Here is a 15875-nt window from a genome sequence, read left to right as displayed (position 1 = left end):
CACTGCAGAGGGTACCCACTTTGGAAACAAGGGTCCTGGGGTGTAAGGTAAAAGCCTCCTACGTCTACATTGTGACCTGAAGTTGATGGCTGATGGTGTACACAGGCAGAAGGGCTGTCAGTTAAATATTCCACCCATAACCCAAGGAGTTGGAAGCCATGATGTTCACTCTATATAGTGGATACCACTCAATGCTAACTCCAAGAACCACATTTCTCTATATTTCAAGAATAGATCCCTAAATTTGAAGGGGTTTTTCATCTCAGAGGAAATGGGCCCTGTTCCCAGTCTCAGGGATGAGCTAATGCTTGGTTGAAGTGAGACATCATGATTTTATTCCATTATACAACTCTTACCCTCAAAGTGGGCTTGTGTTTTGATTGTGGCCAGTGAGACATGAATCAAGGTGGAAAAATTAACTGGGGAGATTTTGCTGGATAAAAAGATACCGTTTCCATCTTCCTTCCACTTCCGACTTTCTCCCTTTCCTGTTCCCTGCCCTGGGCATTGTGGAAGGAGCTTGACAGCCTCATTGCAAACAAGGGACAGCAGGCATGAGGATGGGCAACCAGAACAGCCAATCACAAAGACATTTTTCACTATTGCTCAACTCAGTAATGTCCACCACTAGTCCACTTCAAGCAAAGACATGCCTTGCATTTCACCTTTAAACACAAGTACGCATCTATTACTTAAAGCCAGAAATATTTTAAAGTGATACATCTCCATCACTGAGATATTTAAATTCCAAGGAATTCATAATTATCAATGCTTCAGTATTCCCTCATAATTATAGGCAATGGGCAGTGTCAGTGTTATCCTTGGGTCAACGAAGAAAATGTATGGGCTGCAATTAGGACTCCAACATTTAAAAAATATACTCCCACTTTTTGTGCAGAATGGAAATTAGGAACAGCAAAAGAATGATGCTCTCCAAAAAGACAGGAATTTTAGTGCATCTACTGATTGAGAATCTAAAACCCTGCTGTGATGAAACTATGAAATATAACTTATTCCACTGGTCTGCACATTTTGAATTCATATTTCCAGATCTGCTGTCATCCTATATATCTCCAGACCACATAAAACGCATATAAAAACTAAGAGTTAAAAATAATAAAAATAAGATTTGAAAAGCCACATGGGGCTTCTGTCAGCAGTGGTTTCATTTCATGTGTCAGAATTAATATTTCACACATACCAGCTCATTAAAAAAAAGTAACCTTGGAATGCGGTGTCAGGTGAAGATATTTTTCTGATGTGCTGGAAAGAATGCAGACATAAAGAGCATTCGTACTAATTATCTTGGCACTCATGTGATATTGACCAGTTTGTCACCAAGTTGTGGGTGGCAGAGCAGAAACACCCCTCTGTGCTGTCTTCTGTGTTGTTTTGCTCCATTTTCCCCTCACACTGGTTTATTTGATACTCATATTCATGCAGAAGAGGGTAATGAGGTAGCCAAAGGTTATGGGGGTGCAAGGGGCATTTGGATAATGAAAGCACTGGTAACCAGGCAGGCCAGCCCAAGGCTATCTGAAATTGAAATTTGGGGCTCAATTAATAACAACCAGATCGCATGCTGATTGCTACAGTAAGATTCCTTTTAGGATTGAAACTATGAAATCTAGCATGAAAGAAATTTTAGGAAGGACAGAATAAAAATTCAGGAACATTCTGAGCAAGTAGCACCCATTGCAAGAGAGGCACATTGGAAGAGATCATGTAGAATCCACTAGTTAAGGTTTCTCAATAATATGCTTACATATTTTCATTACACAGGCTGTGTGCCAGTATATAGACAACCCACAATGGCGATATGTATAATGTCACGCTCAGACACTGGTTCTACACTCATTGTGTTCATGATTCTGCCAGTGTCGGCATCATCTGGGTTCTGGATAAAGCTCAAGACTAGAATAAGATGCTGTCACGGATCACATGTGTGCTGTTCTGTTGCTTCTTTACATTTCAGGCTCAGGGCATCAAGATGATTTCCCAAAGTCTGATTTAAGGGGCAGTGGGATGAGCATGCACAAGGAAATGCTTCCAGTGAGGACACAATGTCAAAGAATGGAGATGAACAGGCCACAGAAAGGTGCAAGGGAGGTAGTTATGATGGAGAGCCTCCCACATGCATTAGGCAGCAGCTATCCTGTAGGCTGAAAGGTGATCGTAGCCCTAGACATAAAGATAGATTAGAATGAATGTAGAAAACACAATTCTGCCTTTCTCCTGAACCATGCTTCCCCTTCCAGTAATGGATTTGGCTAATGCTTCAATGCATCTATAATCTATTAGTATAATCAAGAGGGTACCAGATGGATGGGGGGATTAAGAGACAACCACTAGACAGCGAACTAAAACTCATGACCTATATGAGAACAGTTTATATAACTCATGAAAAAAAAAGAATGAAAAGCTCTATTGCAGCAAATGTCTCGATACCCACACACAACTTTTCTATATACTTTTGGAAGATCCTACCCCACACACTATGAGACTTCATAATTCAACAATGAGAGTGAAATTGTACCCCCATAATGTAAAAGCTGAACCTGGCCTCCTGTCTCCCTTAGCACAATTTTCTTGCCCGCCCTTAGTCAAAAAAAAAAAAAAAATCACTGACTTAAGGGTGTGGTTAAGCTATCCTTGAAGTCTTCCTTTTATTTATTAAAGATTTATTTATTTTCATTGGAAAGGTAGATTTACACAGAGAAAAACAAGGTCTTCCATTTGCTGGCTCACTCCCCAAATGGCCTCAATTGTCAGAGCTTATCTGTTTTGAAGCCAAGAGCCAAGAGCTTCTTCCAAGTCTCCCTTGCAGGGGCAGGATCCCAAGAACCTGGGCCATTCTCTATTGCTTATTTCTACGGAACAAAAAGGGAGCTGGATGGGAAGTGAAGCAGCTAGGACAGGAAATGGTATCCATATGGGATACCAGCACTGCAAGATGGGAGGATTAGGGCCCTGCGGCATAGCCTAGCAGCTGAAGTCCTCACGTTGAACACGCCAGGATTCCATATGGGCGCTGGCTCTAATCCCGGCAGCTCCACTTCCCATCCAGCTCCCTGCTTGTGGCCGGGGAAAGCAGTTGAGGATGGCCCAAAGCCTTGGGACCCTGCACCTATGTGGGATACCCAGAAGAAGTTCCTGGATCCTGGCTTCAGATCGGCATAGCATTGGCCGTTGTGCTCACTTGGGGAGTGAATCATCAGATGGAAGATCTTCCTCTCTGTCTCTCCTCCTCTCTGTTTATCTGACTTTCCAATAAATAATTCTTCAAAAAAAAAAAAAAAAGATGGGAGGATTAGCCAGTTGAGCCATTGTGCCAGGCCCTTACAGGCTTCTAATCACAAATTCATGGAGTGAGCCACTTCTCCAAAAGATAAGGATCTTAATGGCTAATATTTTCTTGGAGTGATTTCCATGGTTCAGATTTGGGCAGAATATAACTGCTGCAGACCAACTGGAGCTAACCGGCCGACACAAATTCTTGAAAGAACATGGTATCATTGACCGATCAAAGAAAGGTCACAAATTCCACTGACCAACAAGAAACTTGGACACAAGCTGATCATGCACCTCTTAGATCCAATTACAATGTATAAGAACCTTCAGGGATCCTGGGAATTGAGCAATAGCCCAGCTCCTTGCTCTGCATCTTGCTGTAAATACCCATGCTAATGTCAGTGATTGGCTTTTTGCATGTTGGACAAGCAGACCTAGTTTGGGGATTCCATAACAGTGCTTCCAACCAGTTTGGGATGTTGTTCAGCAATAAGAGGAGGCTAAGCATGGGTGAAAGTGAGGATTCAGTAATATTTGCAACCTCAATTGCTCAAATATTGGAATTTCCCTTTATACAAATGGAAGAGGACGGGCTAAGTGATCTATGTAGAGTTGGACAGAAGCTCATCTTGAGCCATGGCCTCATTATGCACATTGCCATGGGTGTCACGTCTCAGCTGCACTCAGAGATTAATGTGGATCTGGCTTGAATTCAGCTACGATGATGGTGCCATTTGATAGAATCTGAGATGGGTCCCTGAGGAGGGGCCACTCTTCTCTACTGACAACTCAGAGACAATTAACCGGTCTGCTAAGATCTTTGCAAAGATCTTTCCTCTCACTTCAAAACAGCAGAAGGACCTTTCCTTCTCTCTTAGAGCAATCAATAAAGCTGTGAGGGGAAAAGAAATCTCTAAGTCCTAAAAACTAACCATTAGTTACATGTTCCTTTCCCTGCTTCTCCAACAAAGCAGTATAAAGACTGGCAAACTCAGTTCTGTAACCAAGACTGCCAATAAATTGATCCAATTTTCACACCTTACCTAGTTTTCCATGATTCAAATTCTGTATCAAAGTGAACTGTAGAGAGAATCAAGATGGCTGAATAAGGTAAGGACACGTTTAAACAGATGGGGAAATATTAGCCAGTGTGAAGCAGAGAGGGCACATTCCATGAAATAGGAGATGGCAGAACAACAGCAGAGGGGTACCTGGAGACTGACAGACACAAGAAAGCAGCAGACACAACAGTGTGGTGTTGCAGTGACTGATACCCCAGTGGCATTCAGTAAGTGGCAATCTGAACTCCATAAGCAACAAGGTGGGAAGGGACGTCTACTGGGAGCTCCAGAGTGAACCCAAAGAAATGCCTGTCCTGGTCTATTTGACTTGACCAGGAGCAAAGACAAAGCAGCAGGTCTCAGACAGGCAGTGCAGGAACAGGGTCAATTTCACAGTCCAGTCTGCCTCCTAGAACTGAATGAAGTACCATTTTGTTTAAGGAGGCAAGGGCTATGGGGCAAGACTGTGCATGCACTAAGCAGGGAGTGAACTCATTTCTGGCTCAGTGAACTGCAACAACACGGCATCCTACATGTTCCACCCAAGACAGGTTTGGGTAGCCCTCAAACCTGATGGCAAGCAGATCAAGCACTCTAGTAACAGCACATCAGGTGCCATGTCGTATAGTGTAGCAAAGAATTTAAGACTGCAGGGGACAACGATGAGCTGCACATGCGAGTAGCTTAGCAATATATTAGACATTCAGTAATATCATTAAGCTTCATGGAGTTGCTTTTTTTTTTTTTTTGCTTTTGTGGCTTTTCATTTAAGGGGATGTATAGTAACTGTGTAATGGAGACTATTATATCCAGATATGAGGATACAATGCAGTATGCATCTCTACTTCCAGGCAAAGATGGACTCTCAATGAAACTTTACTATACCTTGACAGTATGATGCTGGACCCTCTGCCATTGTCCATGCCCGCAATGATGGACACATGACTGTGTATGAAGAACTATACTATAGTAATGATATAGGGGAACTCAGTGAGGGGGTAGGAAATTGGGGAGGGGATAAGGAAAATCCCAGGGCCAAAGGAACTGTATCACAAAGTGATGATGATGATGATACTACTACTATTAATAAAAAGAACTCTATTGAGATGTGTCACACTATTGCACCCCTCATACCAGTAGTCCCTGATGTGAACAAGTGATTGCTCCTTCAGGACCCTGTTAGAATAGCCTTGTAATTTCCTTCCAATAGTTTGTGTGCCAAACCCTTGCCCAGGAAATACTTCTTGCTCCATGAGGAAAGGTTCCAAGACAGAGACCACACTGGGTCCTCCATAGGGGGTTGTCAAAATCATCCTTTCTTTCAACCCAAGGACTATTTATTAAGTACCCATGGAGACCCAGGTCAGAAATAAGATGGTGTTGCAGACAGGATTTATGCCACATTGGTGTGAGAGAGGTTACCAAGGGGGCTTTTAAAAAAAAGTCATGGGAAATGCAGGAGAAAGCCATGCATGGGTTTCCAACTTTTTCTTTCACTCCAACAAGCTTTTGGTTCCCTTGTCCAATAACATTTAAAATTCTCCTCTAGTTGGAAAAGGTAACTGCAGAACAAGAAGCTCCCAATATAGTCTAGGTTTGTCCAGAGGAGTGCAGGAGGAAGTGATGCTTGTGTTGAATCCTAGAGAATGTGAAGATGTTAGCTTTGACTAACAGGAAGCAAAGGGGACAACAGCAAGGGGCTAGAATGAAGGATGCAAGATGGGCAGGTAAATGCCAGGCTAGAGTCTGGGGTCAGCAAAGGCAGGGAGGAACCACAGGGCACAGTGCCGTATAACTAAGTTTGTGTTTCATCAAGGTGTTTGTTGGGGGACAAATGACAATACAGATGCTGGAAGGAAATATGAAGTCTCCCCCAGGATGGTCAACCCTTCCATCATGAATTTCCTGCTCCAGGTTTCAATGTTGTGTTTACACATCCCTCAGTTACTGTGTGCTATGTATCCTGTCCTTTGGCCTTTTTTTTTCGGGAAGACTTTAGCAATCCTCTCAGGTTGTTCAGAATTAATGAGGCAAATGTCCTCAATCAAGAAGCAATTTAAGAACATGCTGCTAATTTCAATGAGTTCTGTAAATGAACTAATTTAATACCAGTTGACCTTTTTATTTGGGGAGAATGATTTGTGGCTATATTTTTTCTGATTTGTGCCCATGCACCTTAGCAATCTGAAATGGGCTGCACGAGCCCAGGGGCGTACATCTATCATGGTCGAAGTCCTGTGAGCTTCTAAATGGGGTGTGGAATATTCAGCTCAGTAAGTGGGGGCTGTCTTTACTGGGAAGGTCCTGACTATGTCTAATAAAACTGAGATCTATACAATCAGGAATAATAAACCAGGCAGAAAGATTTGAACGATAAGAGATTTTCACAACATCTTAGAGATTTTTTACCACCTTATCCGTTTTCCTTTTGTAATCTCTTTACAGCTGAGATGGTATCAGTTATTTTTTAGTTTCTTTATCAGAGTAGAGGAATATCTCATTTTCCAAGTAAAACTGAAGTACACTGAGTGATGCTTTAATCTTGCCGTTTCTGCTTTTATTATTTCATCTAGAGAAGATCCAATCTTCTGCAACACTTTTTCTAACATCAAGCCATCAGCAGACCAGTGTATTTTGCTGATAATTTTCTATGAAGGGTTTTGCCCGAGACCAGAGGACCTATTGGTCTACGAGCAGTGAGCACATTTTACAAGGCCATCCTTCCAATAAAAGGATAAAAGATTATTTCTGCCACCGAAGCAGCTTCCATTTAAGGGGGTAGTATTGTTCTAAGTACGGCTTAGCATTGTTGGAGCAAGGCTGAATCAGCAGCTTTCCAGTGCTTGGTTAGCTCCGTGTTCTTGGAAGACAGAGGGGAAGAATTGAACTGATAAGTTCATCATCCATCAGAAGAGTGAAATGCATCAAGGAAATTATTAACAAAATGAATATGTTAAATGAAGAGTTACTCGGAAGAAAGACACTTCACACAATGTTCTATAGTCAGCCTGATCCATGTCCCAAGGGGGTTTGCCTTCTCTCTAGCTCCCTTCTTCCGTACACCCGGAGAAGTGATGAGACGTGTCGCCCTTGTGAGAGGCTCAGATTAAGTTCTGGGCTTCTGGCTTTGGTTCTGTATCTCTCTGCCTTTCAAACAAAGGTAAAATAAGTTTAATTAACCATGAGGCCAGCACAGTGGCCCAGGAGGATAACCCTCATCTACAGGCACTGGCATACCCTATGGGCTCTGATTCATGACCCAGTTGCTCCAAAGCCCATCCAACTTTCTGTTTATGGTCTAGTGAGGCAGTGAAGGACAGCCCAAGCTCTGGGAGTCTGCATCCATGTGGGGAGACCTAGAAGAAGGTGCAGACTCCTAGCTTTAGATCCACTCAGTTCTAGATGTTGCAGCCATTTAAGTGGTGAACCAGAGGATGGAAGATCCTCCCTCTCTCTCTCCTTCTGTCTCTCCTTCTCTTTGTCAATCTGCTTTTCCAATAAAAATAAATCTTTTAAAAAATTAGTCAATAGATGTCCTTATACATCCATCAGATATATAAATTATGAAACAATTCTCATACATTGCTGGTAGGAATAGAATTGTTAAAATACACTGACAATAAAACCCATTTTCCTTAGCTGGAAAGGCTGAAGGTATAATGCTAAACAGTATTTTCTCATAACGGTGAAAAAGTCATGCATATATATTTATTCTCAGTTCTTACACTGGAAAAACAGGTTTTAGATGTCAGGCTTTGGAATAACTGGTAGGTGACAGAATACAGAGTGCCTCTTTTGAAAAAGGAAGAATGAAAATGAGTAGCTTCTCCACAAGGAATGAAAACATCGTATGCATTCTGATGCTGTGAAAGCTAGGTGATCCCTGCACTGGTTCACCCCCAGATGTCTGCAATAGCCAGGAATGGTCCAGGCTACAGCCAGGTGTCTAGAGCTCCATCTGGGTCTCCCACATCGGGGCCACTTTCCTCTTCCTTTCCAGGAACATTAGCCTAAAGCTAGCTCAGAACAGCTGGCCTTAAACCAGTAGTCCAATACGGGAGGGTGACGTGACAAGTAGTGGCTTAACCTGCTGTCCCATAATGCCAGGCCCAAAGAAATCTACTTCTTAAAATAGATGCTATTCACTTGTTTATGCGAGGGTCGAGAATATGCAGGGCAGCACCAGGCTGGACTACAACACCCATTGGTTCCAGTGGAAGTCGGGGCTGAAAACAGAATCAACCCAGCGGTCGCAACCACCAAGCTGATCAGGGCCATGGACTGAGCAGGGCCATGGACTGAGCAGGGCCATGGACTGAGCAGGGCCCTGTACCTGCTAGTACATACAAGAATCTGGTTCAAGAACACCTCAGACAAAGTTGTTTTGGAGATTTCCCCAATCAAAATGCTGGACTCAGAACCCTAAACAAGATAACAGAAGATAGAACAGGACAATCAACCATCTCAGCTATATGTTGGCAGCGAAATATAGGGCAAACAGACTCTATGATGGACTAAGTCAGTGCATTCTTCAAAGACCTCATAGTGCTTGGAGTGGCAAGATTGGCAGCAATTTATAACTGGTGAACTATCAAAACCACTTGAGCAAGTACCTTGGAGCATACCCTACATGCGAGACCTGTGGAGGGTGAGAAATTGGGTGGGCTTTCTCCCTTAAGACCCCCCTCTAAACATGACAGAAACAATATGGAAATAGTCTTACCCACTTTCCTGTAGCTCTTGAACCTTTTTACCCCAATTAACTAGGTAAAGATTGTCCAAAATATAATAAAAAATAGATGCTATTATCTCAACAATTTGCTTCCCACATACTGAGGAATACAAACAAATGGAGCCACCCTAATTCACCTACTGTGAGGAGGGAAAAGTCAATGTTTATTTGATGTGCTGTTTTCTTCATGTTGCACAACCTTCATGTAAACCACACATACACCCTATATAATCAGGCTGCTGGGTAAAAGCTCATGCTAACACCTGATTAAATGTTGCAACGGAGTTCTACAAAGAATTGCCCCATGTTTTAGAAAACTTGACAGATCAGGAAAAGTTGCTCAGGGTGACAGAATCAATAAGGGCTAGATCTGAAATTTGAACCAAGGTTGATGGAGGTTTAGGTGGGCACTCAGCTCAGCAGGTATGTGCTTGGAACTCCTAAAGACCACAGAAGAGGACCTGGGCTTCAGTCCTGAATCTTTTTCCAGTTCCAAATTTCTGTGATGCATATCCTGGGAGGCAACAGGTAACGACTCCAGCCCTTGAGTCCTCGCCAGCAGCACAGGAAGCACAGTTTGAACCACATGATTTGAGTGTTGGCCTAGCCTAATGCTGACTATTTTGGACAGTTGTGGCATGGTCCAGGGAATAGAAGATTGATCTTTGCTCCTCTGCATCCAAATTAAAAAACATTTCAAATACACAGATGGACAAAGCCCGTCTTTGAGCTGTGAACTAAAAGTAAAATCGAGAAGAGGACATTTTGAAATTCACCTTTCTCTTCTCCTGTACCTCTCAAAACAGTGAGCCGATGTCTTTTTTGCTACTTACAAAAATTATCAGCACATAGTAGCATGTCTTTCCCCAGGGCAGGACTTCAACCCACAGACACTAAGATGCAGGTACTTCAGCCTCATTCCATCACCTCTGGACTTCCCCACATGAAGGAGACACTCAGGGTGAATCCATCGTCATCAAGAGGAATAGTGTGTCTTCAGGAAGTGGAAGCAGTCACCAGAGCTGGGGAATGTCAGGGAAGAATTCCCTGAAGTTACGGGCTGCTGCATGTGAAGACACACATGCTCAGAGGCTTCTTGACGACAATGGGTTACATCCTAGTGAACCCGTACATTGGAAATATCATAAATAGACAATGCACTAAATCTTCCTAACTCCCGAGCACTGTAGCTCAGCAACACAGGGCACTGGTAGGTCCCAGTTGTCCCACTTCTGACTATGGGGCGACTTGGAGCTCGGCTGGCTGTCTGTACCTGGCATGGTCGGACAATGGAAAGATCAATCTTCAGAATTTAAAACACGCTATTGTCTGTAGATGAGGGTCTTCAAGCATGATAGCCACATCTGGTATGGCTGCAAGCCAAGCCTCTACTTGGCCATGGTCTTTTGACATTAGGATGGAGCCTGCTGTTCATGATAGAAGCAGTGATTTCTCTTCAACAGTGTCAGATATCCCAAAGTGTGTGTGTGTGTGTGTGTGTGTGTGTGTGTGTGTGTGGTGTTTTAAATATGTATGTATGGAGACAGACAGAAATCTGTCTGCTGAATCATTACCTGAATGATCACAACATCCATAGCTGGACTGATTTGAAATTGCAGGCCAGGAGCTTCTTCTGTGTCTCCCTCATGGATGCATGGACCCAAGCCAACTGGGCCATCCTCTGTTGCTTTCTTTGGCCATTAGCAGGGAGCTGGATCAGAAGTGGAGCAGCCAAGACTTGAACCAACACTGCATCCAGAGAATTAGCCCCTAATCCAACAATGTGTTCCTTGATTGAATGCTAAAAGTTTGGGAGCTCATCTAACACACCAAGCTCACATACAAGTTCAGAACAAGGAGGCAGCCAAAGTCTCCTGGGAGTATGATAAACAGAGGAAGCCTGAAGTGAACAACTTGCCAGGTGAAAGCCAACTTTGATAAAGATGCAAAATTTAATTTTAGACACAAATTCCCTGTCACTCAACTTGGTCATTTCTTTTCCCCTTCCTTTTTGGTAATTCATACTTTCAGAAATTCAAAAGCCAAAAGCAACAACCAGTGACAGAAAGTCACTAGGGACATCATCTTAACCTCTCGATACAACCTCAGAAAACATACTGGGAAATTCTAATATGCATCCTGTGAGAGGAGGCATGTGCCTGGTGGGCTATGTGAGGACATCTTTTCTCTCTCCAGAAGCAGAGAAATGCTCTGGCTCCCACCCTTAACATGCTAACTCTTCATAATGAGCCCAAACAACAGAGCTAGGGAAGCATCTATGCTAAAGAGCCGGGGGGCTGGTGGCAAAGTATGGTAACTGCACGTACTGCATGGTCAGCAAGGACTGAAGGGTGAAGGAAAAGCAGGACATGTAAGAACATGCATACAACTCACATTTACCTCCGGAATTTCAGCATCTTGAACCTGTGGTCTGAGATGGATGTTTCCTTGTAAGGCAGTTTCGCACAGAAATACTGGTGGCCTTATTATTTTACCTTTTTTTTTTTTTTTGCTAATTATTACCTACTTGTCCAGGGTTCAAGTGATTCCACAACCACATATTAGTTCCTTTCACTGAGTTCTTCTAGTTACAAGGTTAATTTAGATGTGTTCCACTGACCTCCAACAGCCACATAAAAAAGTGACAACCATTTTATTTACAATGGAAATTACGATGAATGTCAACATAATTATATCAACAAACTGCTGGGTTTACAAAACTTTACAGGTAGTAATTTAGCTAATATATTTTTTAAATGCCATACTTACAAAATAGTATTTCAAAAAGTTAGGAGGGAAATAAACTTATTTTGATGCAGAAAAAGAGCGAAAGCCCAGGCATATTTTTTTGCAAGGTTCATTTTACAAAAGCTTTTTGAATTACTTCATTTTTAACATTTTTGTGAATACCAATGACATATTTAATGTGAGATTCTAACTGAACACTTGGCAGTGTCTCGCCACCTGGTGTCAGCGGAGAGCAACTACAAGGGTGTGTGGATGTTCACAGAAGATTTCTCATTTAAGCTGTTACATTCAACCAGGTTTTGCTTCTCTGCAAATGGGGAGCATTTATGAGATCATTTTTACTACAGATGGCATAATTTTTTATAGGATTTATACTTCAAATTTATCCTGAAGTATCGAGTCACTATGTAAATGTCTGGTCTTCTGAAAATTTGACCATGCATTTCTACATTGCAATACAAAGTCAGCTTCAGAAGATCCTGCTCACTCACTCCATGTTCCTGCAGGGCTCACTCTCAGGACTTCGTTTGTGCTCCACTTCATACCACAAAAAGATGTTATGACCTCTGGAATTCCTAAGAAAATCCTCCTTGGACCCTATTGTTCTTGCCCACAGAAATCAGCCATGGTCAGTCTCAGGGAGCTGCTATTTTGTCAGTCAGGACATAAGCCTCTTCCAATCTATTTTGGTCCAAAGAGCAAGAAGACTTTGACAAAAAGTTCTCATCTAGCAATGAGAATGCACAATCCCAGACCTCAATCTGCTCATCTAGAAGGCAGACTACGGGTGATGGTGTGGTCATGATATGCATTTCAAGATGCTCAATGCAGCATCCAAAGACAGGATTCAAATATCCCGTCATCCTGAGCCAGTATCATGATATAGAGGGTAAAGCTTCAGCCTAAGATATTGCCATCCCATATGGATGTCTGCTCAGTCCCACTGCTTCACTTCCAACCCAGCCCTCTGCCACTAGCCTGGAGATGCATTGGAAGATGCACCAAGTGTTTGGGACCCTGCCACCCATGTGACCCAGATGAAGTTACAGGCTTTGACCTGACCCAACCCTGACTATTGCAGCCATCTGGCAAGTGAACCAGCGGTGGGAAGATCATGGACTTCCAAATAAATAAACCTCTAAGACACATCTTATATGCTTAGCAGAAAGTTTCAACAGCAAAAGTTTCAGCAATGGTATGTTTTAAGTGCAAGCAAGTCGCTCTCATCTCATTTGTTTATAAACTCGGAAGGACTCACTTGGGATAGATTTCTGAAAAGAAGCGACTTGGGATTTAAACGTGCCTGAAATTCAGATTTTCTTTGGCAACTGCTTTCCCTCTAGCAGTATAATGGATGTTGCCGCCAGTGATTCACTCATCCAGTTTGGGGAAAGAACTATTGTCACCTCACCTGTCCTTTGCAATGCTTTATGTTTCAGGCTCATGAATCCTGAATGCTCTCCTGTGAGGATTTGGTGAGAAGAGACAGGGGTCAGGGACAGCCCTTTTGTGCTTGAGACTTCCACTAAGTATTTGGGAAAGTTCAGATCTGTGTGCCACAGAGGACGTCCAAGCAAAGATGCACATGTTTGGGGACTGTTCCTTTTTGGGAAGATTTCAACCCTTCATGCCAGAGGCTTGCTTATGAAGTCAGAGAGGAGATGTGGAGTGAAAGTTTGTTTTTCAAGCTGCAGATACTCTGCAATGATTCATGCTGCTGGTAGTGTAACATTTCACTCTGAAAATGGATGGGTGCTCCCTGCCTTGCTGGGATGCCAGGCAGTGTAATTCATTAGTGGTTTGAAAAGTACTTTCAACTAATGGAATAAAAGGCACTGGAGAAATGCAAGCTAATATGATTAAAGATGAGAAACTGCAACAGAGAAGCTTATTTCCCCTTAAACAGAGACATTAAATTTGAGTCCAGTGCAGGCTCAACGCCCAGTTGGAGGGGCGGACATGCCTGTCACCCATCTGGGCATCTCGTCTCCACATTTCCTAGTGACAGATTTGTCCCTCCTACTCCTAGAACTGGAAAAATCCAGTTCTCTTCTTGAGCGGAGATTCTTACTCATGTCTATGGCATGACAGATTTAATTCTGCAATGAGTCAGAGTTATAGAGAGGGAGAGAAAACAAGATCTTGCAATCATTGGTTCACTCCCCAACTTTGCAGAGACCCATGGCTGAGTGAGGCAGAAGCAGCGAGCTTGAAATCCTATGCTTTCAGATAAAGAAAGTTATATATGGGATGCTGGCATCTCAGGCAGTACCACAATGGCTGCACTACATTGCTTGTCCCTGGTAGAATATCTTTAGTTACAGTACTTTGTTTTGTTTTTCCCTTCATCTCTAGATCTTTCGTGACCCATAAGACCACATGCATTGTTCTCAACCTGTTCCTACACAACACTTGGAAATCGCATTTCCAATTGATGTGTTCATCATCTTCAGAGGCCTCGGCCTCACCGCGCTGCCACATCCATTAAGACAGGTTGTTCACACTAAAGGTAATGGATACCAAGCATGTGCTCGGCTTTCTGAGACTGTGAGGTAGATAAGTGCTTTGTTCACATTCCGTTTTCCCACAATCATGTTGGTTAGGAACTAATGAACACAATTAGGGCTTTTTGATATGGTAAACCTTTGAAACTATTCATTATTCTGTTAACAGAACCTTGCTAATTTTCTTCTAAATTAATGTTCTCCTGTTGTGATGTAGATTCTGTTTTATAATGCAACTCAGTCAGCTTTTGCTTTCTCCTTTCTCCCTTTGTTCGTCAATTTCAGTTTCTTTGTTCAGCCTGTCACTCAGGTGAGTAATACACTAGAATAACTTTCAATAATCTTTGCAGAAAGAAATGTACTTTAATTCCATTGATAATTGCTTATCATCTCATCTGCTTTTAAGGTGTCTTCTTAATTCAAAGATCAAATACACATACACACACCCCCATTTTGAATTTGCCACCACCCCAGGTCATTGCCAAGACAAGGAGGCCTCTCTGAACCATCCTATTTCATCATGGCCTATTCGCTCCCAGTTGCACTTTCCTGAGCTATCTCCTAGTATAACACACCTTGGAAGGTACCTCTTGGAGCCTTTCTAAAGTTGTAAAGATTGTCTTTTCTTTGAAAAAATCTTACTTCCTCTTCTCTGTCAAACCTCTTGAAGTCAGTTGAACAAATTGTAAGTTTGTCATTTAAGTTTGCCACTTTTAACATTTTGCTACATTTGTGTCCCATGTAGACATATACATACATGTATATGCCACTTTTTCTTGAAAACAGACTGTACTAAATCAACATGAGGGCTTCGTAATGATGGTCAACGGGAAAGGGTGCATTGCTGTCTATGTGATCTTACTTAGGGAAGCCGTGTTTATCACTATCTATCAGAGAAAGGCAGCCGCATTACATGAGTATGAAAGTTAACGGTTCTATCATTACTTTGCAACACAATGCAAAGTGCCACCAGGCACCATAGCAACTGAGCATGAGAACCATCTATGGATATCAGAGGCTACCAGTCTAAATAACTAAGCAGATCTACATACAAGTGGGAGGGAGCAAAGGCTTGGCTCTTGCCTGTCAATAGGTTTCTTTTTTTGGTCTTATTTTCATTGGTTTTTTTTTTCCAGGTTCATTTTCCTTCCTTCCTTCAATTTATTTATAAAATAAATAAATATTCATTTTTCTTGGAAAATCAGATTTACAGAGTGAGGGAGAGAAAGATCTTCCATCTGCTGGTTCACTCCCCAACTAGCTATTATGGCCAGAGCCAAGCTAATCCGAAGCCAGGAGCCAGAAGCTTATTCCTGCTCTCTCACATGAGCGCAGGGTTGCGAGGCTTTGGGCCATCCTCAATTACTTTTTCAGGCCCAAAACAGGCAGCTATAAGGGAAGTGGAGCAGCTGGGACACAAACCTGTACCCATATGGGATCCTGGGTATGCAAAGTGAAGACTTCTGCCACTAGCCTACCGTGCCAAGCATTTTTTTTTAAACTATCTTTTATGATGTTTATACAGTTGATCAGGGTGAG

This window comes from Ochotona curzoniae, unplaced genomic scaffold (assembly GCF_017591425.1).
Source record: "Ochotona curzoniae isolate NIBS_2020 unplaced genomic scaffold, NIBS_Ocur_1.0 contig_899, whole genome shotgun sequence".
Lineage (NCBI taxonomy): Eukaryota > Metazoa > Chordata > Mammalia > Lagomorpha > Ochotonidae > Ochotona > Ochotona curzoniae.
Note: the sequence above shows the minus strand (reverse complement) of the source record.